We start from the raw sequence: 16,670 nt of genomic DNA, 5'->3' as shown, positions 1-16,670 counted from the left end.
TGTCATTAGAGAATTACGAATTTAAATAACAATATGCTTATAACTAGCTTTTAGAATAGCTAAAATCCCAAACAGTGAAAATACCAAATGTTGGGGAGGATGTGGAGCAAAGGGAACTCTTATTCATTGCTGACAGTAACGCAAAATGGCATAGCTACTTTGTAAGACACTGTCAAAGTGTCTTACAAAGTTAAACATAGTCTTATACAATCCAGAAATTGAGCTCCTTGTTACTTGCTCAAGACAGTTGAAATTTTATGTCCACACAAATACCTACATAGGCTGTTTATAGCGGCTTCCTTCACAATTGCCAAAACTTGGAAGCAACCAAGATGTCCTTCAGTAGGTAAATGGATAAACAAACTGGTACATCTGTAAAATAGAATATTATTTAGGGCTAAAAAGATAAGAGCTATCAAGCTACAAAAATATATGAAGGCATCAAACCAAATGAAAGAAGCCAATTTGCATGCTGTATAATTCCAATTACACAGCATCTGGAAAGGCAAAACTATAGTCAGTAAAAAGACCCGTAGCTGTCAGGGGTTGGAGGAGTGAGGGAGGGATGAATGGGTAGAGCACAGAGGATACTGAAGGCAATGAAACTATCCTTTCTGATACTAAAACAGTGGATACATTCATTACACATTTGTCAAACTCCAGAAAATGCCTAACGTCAAGAGTAAACCCTAATGTAAACTATGGACTTTGGGAGATAACAAAATTTCAATGTAGTTTCATCAATTTTAAGGAGTATTGGTGGTGGAGAAGGCTAGCATGTGCACATGTGGGGAGGTACCTAAAACTACTCTAAAAAGTAAAGTTGAATTTTTTTAAAGCAAAAGCAGTTTCTCGATGTTTTTATATAACTTTCTAGCTCTTATAATTTTGTAGCCCCTGTGGGTAGCATGGTTGGAATCATTTAAGAAGCACAAAATAAGAACCACAATAATTTATTTAAAAGGAATTCTTTTATTTACCCACATTTTCTAAACAACACTAAAGATCTCCAATTCATAAAACAAAATGGCACTTCTAAAATGTTGGTTTTTCTACTCTCCATTTCCCCTGTACCCCAAAGCTACTCTGGAAATTCTCACACGACAAAATTTTATCTCTGCCACCTGCTTCACTGTTTTTTCCCTTCCTTTCCTCTTATCCTTTCTCTCTAAGACCCTATTATATTATCAATTAACCTCACAGTCAAAAAGCAAGATACCCTTCTCTTTAGTGGGGGGAAATGGAAAAAGTTTAATACTGTTTGTTAGAGGTTCAAGGTTGTGAATACTCTCATATGAATTATTTTTATTCTGTCGCATAAGAAATAGGAGTATCATGACTTGGTGATTGAATGGATCTAAAGGGGTAAAAATTGCCCAAAGACTTCAGCCTTTCAGTCATTCATTCAGTACTTTTAAATGCTTACCAAGCGCCAGATGTACTATCCACTGAGAAACATTACCTCTACTCTTTAAAAGCAATGAGAATCCATTCTGTGACACACTTGAATACAAATTACAATAGAACATGGTATGTACAAACTAGGGAAAGTACACAGTTATATGCTAGCAAAGATGTGAGATGAGAAAAACGAGTAGAATGTAATATATTATTTTTGAAACACCTGTGAGATAATCAAAAGGAATGTCTTCTACTATGCCATAAATCATAATGGAATTTAAGGTCTGTGCTGGAATTATAAATTAAGGAGTAAGAAAAGCTATAATGTCAAGTGAGAAAGCTAAGGAACACTGTGTACAATACAATGATAGAGGTATACCATTAAAACCTTTACACTGAATGAAGTGTGGTTAGTGGAAGAGAGCCATGGAAGCTATAAGCAAAGGTACACAAATACTTCTGAGCAAGAACTGAATGCTATTTTAAGTCAAGAAATATACTGAAAATTAACCTTGGTTTTGGTGACCTTAGCAAATGCCCATTAGTGTAATGAAGTCAAGTAAAAGATTAAAGTGAATTGAGAAGGTAGTAGGTGGTGAGCGAGTTCAAAAAACCTGCAAATAAAAAGAAAAAAAAAAGTGAGAGAGTTCATAGGAGCACAAACTTGATGTCATGAGTACTACCTGCTTATCAGCAAAGAAAGAACTCTATGGATATGCTACAAGATTTCAGAGAAAGGAAAAGAGTCCTGTGGATTCTTTATTTATTAGAAGAGGATATAAAGAGGGAAGTCAATTTTTCTAATCACTGATGGATGAGAGCGTTGGATTTAGAGGAGGAAAGAGAGACTTGAAAGATCCTTGAAACCAAAGATTTGATTTTCCAGGATCCAGGATCAGGCAGAGGAGTGATGACCAATTTTGCCCTTAGAATCCCAATGCATTGTTCTTTTTCTGTGCTTTTCTCTATACATTTTAGTTAAATCAACTTACAGACAACAGCAATAAAATGATTGCTATTGACTGGTAATTGCTTTTGTTTAGTTCAATAACCTTTAAAAAAAAAACATTATTATATTTAGTATGGTTCTGCATCCTTGTTAATTCTCTCAGAAGACAATCATGGAAGGTTATCCATGAAACATAAAATGTTCACTTAGCCCTCATGTTCTTATAGGCAAGGAAACTCCAAGGTATATGGATGAATGAATGAAAATACAACGTGGTAATGTACTTCTTGACCTATTACTGAGTAACAGAAAAAGAAAAAAATTTTTGCCTAATATTTAACATGGAAGCTTAACATCAAGGAATCAGAATTTATTAAACTATAAATTATAAGAAATATATTAATCATCTCTGTGACTAGAGTATGTTACCAACAGTACAACACTTACATTCACAAGTTACATTAATGTCTAGCATCTTTTAGAAGACATACTTTTGATGTTTTAATTATTCTTTTACTGAATTTAGGTAAGCTATCACTTGGTCACTATCATAGAATTTGTCTGCATCAGAAAGAACAAAAGATTATTACCTCTTAAAATTCATTTATCTCAACCTTCATTTCTTTACCACCAACTTTCTTACCTAGAAACCCCTAATGCAGTGAAGTTAATACATAAATGCCTGGAGAAAATTTAGATTGGTTTGGGGCAGTATAACTGTTGTCTATTATCTAGTTTATAGGAAGTTCTAGTAAGGATTGTTTTTTCCATTATATTATCTCACTATCAGGATATTGCTGTGTAAAACATATACTACTGACTTCGAGCTTCTTGTTATAATAATAAACCCTTTTCAACTGGGCCCCCTTTATTTTATGTGTGTGTGTGTGTATATATATATATATACACATATATATATACACCTTATGTATAAATAGATATAATTACCAATTACCAAATTATTATTCAAATAACTCAAGGAATGAATAAATGGAAAATTTAATACATAGAAGACAAAACTAGTATAACTTCACATGGCTAAGTGAACCCACATTTTCTGATTGATTCTAGACCTCCTCCATTGCCACCATTCTGCTTTGGAACCCTAAATATCAAGAAGTAGAATTTCATTGCCATGCACAAGACTCATAAAGAACTCTACCAAAATGGAAATACTGATCATTTTCTTTTGGAGATTTAATCTCATAACTGTAGATCTTATAAATCTTTTAGTTACAATTTCCATCTTTAACATATTTCTCTTATTTCAGAACATTCATGATTTTACATAGCACAAAGCAGTCAGGTAATTCTTTACCAAAGGGAGACATGCTCCATTCAATTTCACTGATAATCTGTGCTTGCTGTTTTTCAATCTAATTGCTTCATATTTTATGTTCTTTTAACTTTTAGATACTGCAGAATAAAATACCAGCTTGGCTATCAACCAGAAATAAAATGGGTGGTCACATGTAAATATATCCCATATAGAATTTCCTCCTCCCACTCAAAACTAATCCAGGATGCAGAGTTCTGAAAGTTTGGAAAAAAGCATAATAAAAAATTATGGGGAGAGACTTGGAGTGATTTCAAGCATTCTGTTACTTGTCAGAGGCAATGTTTCTCGAGATGCTCCTATTTTAATACTTGATGACTGGAATCTAGAATTATTACAAACGTTACTTATGAATGCTTTAAAACGATGCTAGGCACTGTACCAAAATAATTCACTTAGCAAGCCTATTTGATAGAAAATACTGCAAGAATTTGAAATATAAAACATTTTGTTGATCTTCAAAATATCTTGGGGAAAAAAGAATAGGAAGAGTGGTCTGGTTTTACATATGGAAAATTTAAGGTCAATTTAAGACACTAACACATTTGGGGCAAAACTTAAAATATATTTTGTATCTTTTTCACTCTCAGTCTGAGTCAACATTAGTAATTTGGAGAAGTTAAATCTATTGTCCAGAGGCTGCTGTGGAAGCAATTTTTGCCATTAGTGGGAATGAGGTAGTAGTTAACAAGCTTTCCTGTATTTCTCCCTGTGTGAGTGCAAGAGGTGTGAAGAAGCCTCTAGAATGAATATTCTGCCCACCTATAACTTGCACAAGCTCTTGGTCAGAAAACTGTTCAAGAAATTTGAAGTAAACAATTGCATACAATTTTGTAGTAGCATAGTTTCTGCATGTTTGTACAGTTTCCACATGTAAAACAAAACCATTTTTTTTTCATTTCCCCTATTCCTTTTTTTCCTCCAGAGATATCTTGAAGGTCAACAAAATGTTTTACATTTTATACCCCCCAGTATTTTCTACCAAAGAGGCATCCTAGGTGAATTATTTTGGTTCAGTGCCTAGCATTCTTTTAAAACATTCATAAGTAACTTTTGTAATAATTCTGGAAAATATATCAATATAGACACCACCTAAAATATTTTTTACTGTTTACTAGATAAAATTGCAAAGTAAGTAACATTTGTATTTGTTTTAATTTTATCCAGCTTTAGTTTCTGAACCTTTGCCTTCTTGTCTTCTTCTAAACCCATGTTTTTCCTTATACCAGCATGCCAGAAAATTAAGATAAACTATTTAGCACTTTTTTTCCTGATGGTATTTTCCTCTGGTTCATGATCTGTTTTCCTCAAGATATTTGAATGTGAGTTAATTTTTGAAAGTCTTATGAGTCAGATTAAAATGTTAGTCAATGATCTCTGATCATTTAACTTTTATTTAATATCATTAATATTCATATATAATAAAAATACAGGAAAAATAGTGCAAAAAAGTGATTTAGATCATTACCTACAAGTGAAGGGGATTGAAAATAGTCAATACTTATACTAGGAGTTGCTTTAAATCAGTACAAAATGTTACCTTGCAGGCCAAAGTCAGAGTACTGATGCATGTAATTAATACTTAATTCCATTAATTTAATACCTCTCATGTTTCCAACTTTGTCCTAGGAACTTCATATTTATTATCACATTTAGCTTTTCCAGCGGTTCTATGAAGTAGGTATTATTATCTCCATTCACAGATCATGAATCTGAGGCACAGAAGAGTTAATAAGATTTTTCAAGGTTACACTACACACGAGGGCAAAGCTGGAATTAGAATCCAACTTTGGTGGAATTCAACATTACCTCTTGCCTTCTATTATGTCATAATGCTAACTCATCTTTGTATCAATTCGCATTTGTTTACATGACTGCAATTCTTCTCTAGTAGAGCTTAAACTTCGCAACTCAGCCCAACAATCTCTATATTCTTTATCATTTAAAAGTTCGTAGCGGCTAGAAGTATCGCTCTTATTCATGCATCTAATCTGGAGAAATTTTCTTTCTTGGACTGGCTCAAAAGAGGAACAAAACTAATATATTTAAATTTTTAAAAATCAATCCTTCACTTAATTATTATTTTATTATCTTCAACAAATTATACACTTTGTAAAATTACCCTTTTGTGAAGTTGCTTTTGCATTCTAGAACATGTCCTGAGAAATACATTCCTGACATGTAATTTTACTCAATTTTATTTACTTGAAATTTGTTGACCAATCTTTGAACCAACTCCTAGAGATTGTTTTTAGGTGAGTAGCATGATCACTGTAAAATCTTCATCCACACTCCTTTATAGCTACATAATGAAAAACATAAGGAACCTCACCAACCATGTCCTGCTAAGGAAGAAATACCTTCTAGAGAAGTCTTCTGGATAAGCAGCACTCCAACCTGTGGTGGTTGTTTTGATTGACTAGAATCTCACTGATTTTAGGATGTGTTGTTCTTCCTGATTTTGCATAGAAACAGCCTCCCAATATCTTTCATATATTAGTCCTCTGGTGTCATATAATACAAAACAAAGTCCACTTTCATTTAAAAAAAAAAAAAACTCTTCTGCAACATGTAAAAGTGATTATACTATTCTTCAACAGTTCTTTTTTTTTTTTTCTTTAAAAACTGTTTCCTCAGTTGTTGCTCATAGAACGTGCCTCACATTTTACATTTATCAAATGCTTGCTATTTGCCTGTAGGTGAAGATCTCCCTAAGCAGTCCTGCTATTGGAATATTTTGGTTAACTGGGGGCACTGATACATATACAGTATTTACACCTTAAGGCAATAGGTGCCATAAGACAACTGTGAGAGAGGAGCAGAAACAATGATCTACCATGGAGGAAGAAGGTCAGGGAAGACTGCTCCTAATATGAGATGGTAGGAACCTGACATTGGCAAATAGGCCACATGATGTCAGACCTCTGCCAAGGAAGATTACTGATCATTGTTCCCTTGACTTTGGTACTTTGATTTCATTAATTCATTTTAAGTTTCATTAATACTGTATTAGCCTTATCATATTTTTGGTACTTGTTGAGTTTGAAATCCCTTTGTAATTGGTGAATTTTTAAAAAAAAAAATCAATAATTACATTTATCCCTCTGTAATACCAATGTAAGTCTATTACTCCAGCCAACTGAGTGATCTTTGGAATACTGTTTCTTATACCCACTGATTTGTGAAAATGAGACAGGGGACTAGTTCTGCTACATAAGTCTCAATAATAGCATTGACTTTCAAGCTGTAGGGAAAGATATAATAATTTGAAATATTTACTCACTACTTTTAAAATACCTTAAAAATGTAAAGAGTAGAAGCATAGTTGAGATTTACATTTTCTAAAACTGATGGTCTTTCTGCTTTACAGAGAAAGCAACATTAAACAGTGGGCCATATCCTAAACTTTACCAGACAATTTCACAGAATTGAAGATAATAGTCAATTGGCAGAATAAAAATTCAGCTTGTCAGCTATCATATTATGGTAGGTTGTTGCTCTTTGTCACATTTTTCTACAAGATTGAAGCAATATTCTCAGTTTGGCATATAACTTTTTTTTTTAAGATTTTTATTTATTTATTTGACAGAGAGAGATCACAAGTAGGCAGAGAGGCAGGCAGAGAGAGAGAGGAAGGAAAGCAGGCTCCCTGCTGAGCAGAGAGACCGATGCGGGGCTAGATCCTAGGACCCCAGGATCATGACCTGAGCCGAAGGCAGAGGCTTAACCCACTGAGCCACCCAGGTGCCCCTGGCAGATAACTTTTAAATAGGTTTTCTGAGTGTCAGTTTATCAGAAAGATATTTACTGATCAGCTCTTACGGCTTTCACTAACACCCTTTAATCCACCACCTAGATCTACTCATCTTCAAAGTACTTACAGCCCTATCATAGCGTCTTTATTTGTTTACTGCTTGTCTCCCTCCCTCCGCAACACACACAAGCCTCCTAAGAGATATTTTCTTCACACTAATATCTTGAATGGTGTCTGGCACATATTTAAAATAATAGATAATTTTATCATTATCACTATAGACATTATCGAACAAAAATGAAAAGCCATTTTCTCTATTTAAAGTGAAAAATATGTCCAGGTGGAAAAATAGAGTAACTTAAGTACTAAATTGAGTTCAACCTCGATTGACCAATTTGAGCATCATTTTGGTGGTTATTAAGAAAATGCCCTATTCCAAGGAAAGCAGCTTTGCAAACTGAGATATCAGGAACCATAATACTTAAGAACTTTTAAATGATTGCCTATGTTTTATTTTACCTTTTATAGTATGCGTATCAGTTGGATTGACATAACTATTACAGAAAGACTGATAGGGAAACAAAAATAATTAAATTTTAATTCTCATTACTCATTTGCGCTTTAGAGTAATGAATAGAATTAGGACTTTTATATGTGTTCACAAGAGCATTTGCATCTCTGCATCTGTTTCCTTTCCTGGTATTAATCCTTAGAGCAGCTATATTTATTCCTGAGGTTTAAGTGATTTTTACGTAGGTGTAAAAGACTATTCAGTACCTTAAGAAGAACTCTTTTGAGATGTCTGATGAAATATGACAAATTCTGTGGATCAGCAGTCTACAATTGAATTTCTGATTAAGGAATGGAGTCAAGCCAAAGCATGTTATTGTGCAAAATAGCTTTCCTTTCTCTCTCCTTCTTCCATTAGTATAGCAGTCAGTCTTTGGGCTGCATATGAATGCTACTATGTTTAAACTACTAAATATAAAAATGATTTGTGGGGATTTAAAGTATCAGTACAAGGATTATTTACATGTATTATTATTTTATTTTTGCCACTAAGCTGCATTTGCTGCATGCTAAAGATTCTACTGCCAATGAAAGGGAAGTATATAGAAAAGAAGAAAAGGGATTCTACTTAAAGAATTTAGTAAATTAAATGGAAATTCATAGGTGGGAGAACAGCTAAAATTTAAAGTTGACATCATTACTTCTTTGACATGAATTTCCCATCCCATCTTATCTTTCTTTTATTGTTCAGTGTAGTTTAGCCACTTTTTATGTGCATTTTTCCCACCCACTCCCATGTTCAAACTGGGCCATTAGATAAATAATCACTACTATGCTAAACATGAGTGGTTTACTCCTGGATTTTGCAAGAGAGCTTTGAAGCTGATGTGGCCAAAATGAACAGAAAATAAAGAGAAGAAAGGAAGATATGAGGGAAGGAAGACAGAAAGGAAGGAAGGAAGTCAGGGAGATAGGAAGGGGGTGGAAATAAATAAGGAAAAAGGGAGGGAGAACAAAATGAAGAGAAAGAGGAAAGGAGGAAATAGAAAGGAAAAAGAAAAAAGAAAAAGGAGAAAAAGTAAGAAAAGAGGAAAGGAGCAGATGAACAGTGATTAAAGAAGTGTATCTACATTTACTTTCTGCTTGAACATACTGAACCTGGCCAACTGACTTTTAGCTTCCACAAGGTATGAAGACAAATTCCATTAAAGGCTTGTAATATGGAGGCTAACTATTTTAAATAAGACACAGCACAAGTCCACCTGATGATAGAATTCTGAAAGGGCACTGTCTTTTAATTTGGAGAGAAAAAAAAAAGAAATGTTTGTGCGCTTGCATGTGTGTGTGTGTGTGTGTGTTAGCTTATTAAAAGTTGCCTCTTGGGGCACCTGGGTGGCTCAGTCCTTAAGTGTCTGCCTTTGGTTCAGACCATGATCCCAGGGTCCTGGGGATCTAGCCCCGCCTCCGGCTCCCTGCACAGCAGGGAGCCTGCTTCTCCCTCTCCCACTATACCGCCCCCCCTCACCCTGTGTTACCTTTCTTGCTGTCTCTCTTTATCAAATAAATAAATAAAATCTTTGAAAAATAAAGTTGCCTTTTTATTGAGCACTTCAAATATTAAAACAATAACTTCAAAGAAGTGTAAAGAATGAGAGTGGTACAGAAGTCTAAATTCTGCAATTTAATGAAGTTATCACTTTTGTTTTTTAAGATACCCTGAAAACATCATCAAATTTAGTTCTCAAGCATTCAAACATAATCTTTTTAACCTTTATTTTCTTCTCACATATTTCCTTTGTTCTAATTAATTAATTATGATTATCATTTAATATATCTCTTGAAAAAATATTTCTGAAGTAGGCTATATATGCAAATTTATTTAATGTGTCACTTAAAAGGGAACATTTAATTTATTATATTCAGGTTGTTTTGTTATAATATTTTCCACGGCCTGAATTATATGGATAATCATGAATATAAACAAATTATAAGAAGGGAAAGGAAATAGATACATCAAGGAAAACATTTACATCAACAGGAGTGGAGAGTGTTACTATTCACATTTTTTAAGGATTTTATTTTTAAGTAATCTCTACACTCAACCTGGGGCTCAAACTTACAACTCCAAGATTAAGAGTTGTATGCTCTACTAACTGGGCAGTCAGGTGCCTCACTACTCACATTTTTAAAAAATCTGTTTTGAAATGTACAAAGCCATTGATGTGTTTGGATTTCATTACCAGACTATTTTGGGCTTTGGAAAAATCTGTTATCAATTCAATACTATTCTAAAAGAAACTAGTTTTGTCAACTCTAAGATGTGATAGTATTCCTTAGAAAATTGAGATAAAAGAAGCTTGGAAATAGGATTGTTTTTATAAAAGTTCTGTATTGCAATTGACACCTCTAACTTCTGAGCCTTGCTGAAATAACTTTAAAAAGAGTGCATTTAACACTCTCTGTAACAGCATAGGTGAAAGTTTCCTGATGTGTTAAAGAAAACGTTGGCTAAATGTTATTCAACGATAGCTGAAGGCAGTAGCATTATGTCTGACACCTGACCTATTTCTCTCACTTCATAAACTTAAAATAAATCAACAGACAACATGGTTCCCCTTTTTCCTACTTATTTGGAGTACATAATGGTTGAGAGATAACTTTCTCTTTTGTCTTTAGCTCCATAAGATATATGCTATAACTGTTTTAGTATGTCTAATTCCACTGTAAATTTTACTGAGTTACTTTCATAAAACCTCCCCACTTCTTCCTTTGGACATGTATCCATAGGTGGCATCTCTGATCACTCTGCCTTCACCAAGATAATGGTTAGATGATACATCTCATCTTTATTTCTTTTTTGATCTTAAGTATAAACTGCATTTCATAGGAGTTTCTGCTACATTTGTTTACATTTTTTGTTACAGCAAACTTTATACAGGAGAAAACTTCATTACTTTAAAATTTACTCTAGTCAAAAGGTATATTTGTTCTTGAATGTCCCATGGTTTGTACTAGAGAAAAAAAGTTACACTTCAGGTTAGACTTTAAACATAATGCATTATCAATGAATTTAGCCCAGAAAGAATTAGCCTTCTGGGTGCACAGCTTCTCTGTCTTGGCTTCCAGCCAGGGCTGATATTTTAGCTTTATTTTATAAGTTTCCCCAGCTGCTTTCCTAATCTGGGGAGGCAGCATCAGCTAGAATCCTCTAGTTTGAACAAAGCATGCTAAATGCTTCTCTGTTCTCCCTGAGTAGTTGTTACTCAGGGAACACAGAAAGTTTGATCTTTGGATTTTATTCTCAGTGGCACCCTTCCCATTCAAACAGAATGTGCAAAGGGATCATATAAACATTAGACCTATTGAGGACAAATATTTCACTAGTTCAGAAGCATTTCTTTAGCAATTTTAGGAAGTAAGGTTAGCATTGAGACTTGAACTAAGAAACTGACTTTGTTTTAAATCCAATTACAAAATTATTTTTGGGTAGGAGAAGAAAATAGTTTTAACAGTTTTAATACTCATACAAAATGAAAAAGATTGTCCTTTGTTGAGGTGAATATATATATATATAAACATGTATTTTTATTCTCTCACATATAGAAATTCCAAATTATGATTTTAAATATTTATGTATAAAATAGCTTCCATTTACTTCATTTTGATATTTAAGGAAAATCATTTAAGTGGACACATTTTTTTGAGAATAAATTCAGTTGGCAGAAAACAAAATGCAATTTATATATGTTTACAAGTTATTAAAAAGAAATGTCAAAATCCTCATGAAGTTTTTGGCTTTTTAAAAACTTCTAATTTCAGTTAGTTGCCTTTTTAAAAAAATTTAGAATGATGCCTGCGTTTGTAAATTGTATCTATATTTTCTCTCTAAAAGACGTAATTTTCATGTTAGAGTTATTATCATACACAATACATTTTTTTCAAAGGATTCTAAGCATCAGTCTTAGTTATAATCAGTTGTCATTAAGATACAGTAAAAAAAAATGACTATCTGCTTAATGTTCAGTTTCTAAAAATCTAAGCTTATCATGAGACTTCTATCATATTCTGTGTGATATTAATCATTATAAGGTACATAGCCACAGGATTTATTATTATAAAAATGTCACAGCAGATGTTAAATGGTATTAATACCCATTATCCTATTAAGATAAATGGTTAGTAGCAAATACATATTTCTTACTAATCACTTACTTTTTTTAATGAATTCCAGGTGAAGGTTTAAACTGCTTGATTTTATATTCTCTACAAACATTTGCTTCATGAAGAAAACATGACCAACATAGCATCAACCTGGCATCTGGAAATAGCTAATTGATGTATTTTTAAGAGAAGAATTTAAAATTATTATTTTGAGATAAACACATTTTAAATCTTTGGAGAAAAATAATTGCCTCCTGGTTTTGGAGAAATTCAACTAATTACAGTAACTTTTGTCTTCATTAATTTCCTTTTGTGGCGAGAAACTCAGGATTTGAACCATGAGGGGTTGGGGAGAAAGTGAATTACTAAAATTATTAAGAAAACACATCAATAACTGTATGCAATTTAGTTAAATGTTTAGGATTTTGAGCTGACGAAAAATATTCTGATAGAAGACATCATCAAAGCAAAAGGTGAATTTGAAAAAGACATAATAAAGTGTAAACTACTGAAACTTTTTCAGAGTTATATTAGAACTCACAGTATATATAACCTATCATCACTTGAAAATACCATGATGATAACTGAAAAATACAGTAGTTTATTAATCAGGACACATTATAAAGAAAATACAGGCTTAAGGTTTCATTTTCATTTGGCATTCTCTAACAGGGATATTGGAAGGGATGAATAGAACCATATTTAAATAGCATTTCGTATTTTCCAACTTAATTTGTATATGAAGAATTTGGAGGTATTTACAGGTATAGCATAAAGCTGTTTTGGGGAATCTAAGTCATAGGTATATGACATACATTATTCCGAGAATTTATTTTTCTTTCCTAATAGGACCTAGTAGAAAAACGTCTATTTTTTAAAAGCAATTTATGACTGTATCATACAATTTCAAATGTCTGTGACAGCTGTTTTTCTAAAGCAGACCATTAGAACAGGGCATGCCTATAAATCTCAGGTCCCAAAGAGAGGAGTTCCCATCTTGAGCAATTCGAATGCCATGTTATCAGTAACACTTTTCAGGGAAACATTTATAACAACACAGTGTGAATGCTGAGTTTGTAAAACGGGCATTTTCAATATGAAAGGCTAAAATTGTTATCAAGTGAGTTTATTACGCAAATGTTCTGACAATTAAAAATATTTCAGGTTCTATCTCTTTTTTTTTAGGCAGGACTGTATTTTCCATTTATAGTGCAAATATAACTTCTACAAAGAGTAATGACAGATAAGCACACACATACTGAAAAGAGAGATTGAATTTGGTCTAAAACTAATATCTGCTTCTACATAAATCTTTCACAAATAAAACTTTATTGTGTTCAACTGGTTTACATAGCTAAGCAACATATATTCATTTATTGCACACATTTCAATTTCAGCAAATTAAGCAAGAACTTACCTAGAGAAGCATTTCAATTTTTTTTGTTTGTTTGTTCTTATCCTAACTTGAATGTATCCCGAGTTAGAAAGTGAGATATCCAGTATTCAGATTCACTCGGCTCCAGGTTAATTAGAAGGAGCTTTCAGTTCATACAATCTGCCTGAACAATATTCCGAGAGCGCTTTTTAGCTCCAATCCTAGTATCTGAACTCTTCCAGCAGTCTCTTTTTATTTATACACACATTGTCCTTTTCAAAACAAGCAGCCAGCTGGAATGATTCAAACCTCTGTTCAGCACACCGTTAAAATGCAGCTTCCTCCTTGGACACGAGAATTACACCAGGGAGCGGACCGAGTACAGCAAAAAGGCTATGAGAACTATTTAATCACCGGAATACCAGCTGCTTCTGCTCTGCTGTTGCTACTGCTGCTGTGCTCCTTGTTTAGCTGTAGTCGGTCTTTCCCTCCCTCCCTCTTTCTCTCACATCTCCAGAACTATAAAGGCAGCCCTGCCGGATTATGATTGGCAGAAACAGCCAATTCCTTCAGCTAATCATCCTCAAGACTTTCAAGGACCTGGAGCTGTTGTGATGTCATGCAGTCAGTGGGATGTTACACATGAATACGTTCCAACAGAAGCTAATTCAGCCATCAGCTGCATTCCTCTCACACCAAGGTGATTGATTAGATGCTCCTTGAGGATTTGCATAATCTTTCATGGTACAGTTGGACTATTTCCATGAAACTCGAGAGTAAAATTCCACTTTGCAGCTCTGACACTGTACCAGAAGATTCTATTGGGCAAAAATGAAAAGTTCGAGACAGCGTTTTCTGTGGTAAATGTGTGCCAGTCAAACACATGAATTATGAATTCAATAAAAGCCAACAATGAACAATAGGAAACTTGAAGAAATATTAGTGGATTGCAGACTCCTAAAATTAATAATAACATTTTAGACCATAATAAGTGGGAGAAGAAAAGAAAGAGTAATCATGCGTGCATTTCTGTGTTGTGTGGATTGTTTCATTAGTTTAGGTAAATTACTGGATTGTTATGGAAAGGTTCTCTTCTATTCCCAGCATGAACAAAAAATTGTTGTCTCCATTTCTCATTTTTCTACTTGGCAACATCAAATGAAGACTACCTGCTTTTTTTCCTAAATCATTATTTACTCAGAAACAGAAATTACATTTATTTGCTTTATGTACATTTTTTTTGAACTTCATTCAAATACACACATATAAAAATAAAGTGCTTTAGAATGCATTTCTTCATTTCAGGCTGCACGATTCCCAGGGTTCTTCTTGCTTTGGTATCTTCTTTTGGTTCCACTATTTCAATTAATGGAATAGGATGTCATCATGACTATTCAACCCAAACCCCTTATAGGTTAGAGAACAGAGCTACAAACTTTCCTCAAACCCAAAGAGCCCTTCTGGTAAAAGTGTGTCTTTACTTCTAAAGAATTCTACTTGAATTACTGGGACAGTATGATTGACCTTTTCTGTATGTTGCAGGCTGGTGGCTGGGATGGGGGCTGTCCCTCAAAATACAGCATTTATTTATGATGGGGTCTTTTGAATGAATGATATTAATGCACTCAGTGCTATTCATGTTATACTGTGTAAGGTTTTGAAGGTCAGGTAGCTAGCTGTACACATATGCTAGGTAGACGATAGAAAAATTTCACCATACTTAAAGAATATCTAGCAGTTGTTTTGTAACTTACAAAGACCATCACTAGGTATATCATAGATCATGTATCAGTAATTTTTTCAGAGGTATAAACTAAAAGTATAATAAAGGAAAATTTATATTTTAAAAATACTCAAGGAAGAGTCCAGGAATACTTACTACCTTTTAAGAATCTTCGGAATGCAAAGATGCATTAGAAGATCAAATCAGAATTTCCATAGTCATACACATCAAAATTCAAAATGGATAAATTGCAGTTAAACATTTTAGCGATGTCTTAATAAAATAATTATTATTAGAACAGCATCATGCCAAACATTAACTACTCAGAAACAAAATAAATTAAAAATCTAATTGAAGATTTTCCATTTTATGTAATTTCTAATACTAAAAATTCTTCTTCGGGTGCCTGGGTGGCTCAGTGGTTAAAGCCTCTGCCTTCAGCTCAGGTCATGATCCCCGGGTCCTGAGATTGAGCCCCGCATCGGTCTCTCTGCTCAGCAGGGAGCCTGCCTCCTCTCTCTCTCTGCCTGCCTCTCTGCCTACTTGTGACCTCTGGCTGTCAAATAAATAAATAATATCTTAAAAAAAATTCCTCTTTAATTTAGTCATCATTCATGTTTTAGCTATACAAAAATGAAAAGAAACTTTTTTAGATACTTAAGTTCTTTACCTTTTAACATATATCTACTTCATAACTCAATAAAGAATGCTACTTTATCAGAGTAATTTCAGTTATTGCAACTAAATGACAACACAGTAATTCTGATCATGAAACCATGGCATTTAAACATGGAATGGGATTTATATCCTCAGCACTGATGATGACCATCTTTGGTGTTTGATTACAGGTGAAATTAATGGATCAGTTTTTTCTCTGATATCATTCCATAAACATTGTTGTAATTAAAGAAACATTATTATTTGGAGTGAGTAGAATAATAAAGTGAAAGCACTTTGACAATGTAAAAGCATTATATATAATATTAATGGTGGATATTTTTAACATAAAATTTTAACATAAAATACATTAAGTATCTGTTAAAAACAAAAACATCTGAGATTCTGATTTCAAATACATAGTAGGAAAAGAAAAAATATATACTCTTCTTTTCTCATAGTTTATTCAGAAATAAAATAAATCTTCAGGCCAGAGGGGCCCATCAGATATACACATGTATAAATGATGGAAACCAACCACAAATTGCTTTCCTTCCTACTCCTAGAGAAAGTTGGAAATATTCACACTGCCCGTATTAAACAATAAAAAGAAAATAATCCCCAAAGTAACTTGAATAGTTTGCTCATAATTCCCTTTGTATATTTTATTTTCTAATGATTGAAAAACACTTATTTATGAAATTATTAACTTTTATGATTTCCTAATCTAGCATGTTGAGGACATGAAGCAAATGATCTTGAGTATTTCCAGGAGGGAATATAACATGCAAGAGACAATAGGGA

At 33.4% G+C, this 16,670-nt stretch overlaps 1 protein-coding gene across 2 annotated transcripts in view; it reads right to left on the bottom strand.

Annotated features, from left to right (window-relative positions):
- Nucleotides 1-13,996, bottom strand: part of LOC309863291 (bifunctional heparan sulfate N-deacetylase/N-sulfotransferase 4) — a 242,168-nt gene extending 228,172 nt beyond the window's left edge. For both annotated transcript variants that reach the window (XM_082727895.1, XM_082727896.1), the window contains exon 1: nt 13,529-13,996. The gene's annotated coding sequence lies outside the window, so the exon portion shown is untranslated. The remainder of the gene's footprint in view (nt 1-13,528) is intronic.
- Nucleotides 13,997-16,670: the final 2,674 nt, after the last annotated feature.

Source organism: Mustela nivalis (assembly GCF_964662115.1).
Source record: "Mustela nivalis genome assembly, chromosome: 4".
Lineage (NCBI taxonomy): Eukaryota > Metazoa > Chordata > Mammalia > Carnivora > Mustelidae > Mustela > Mustela nivalis.
Note: the sequence above shows the minus strand (reverse complement) of the source record. Positions and strands in the feature narration are given on the sequence as shown.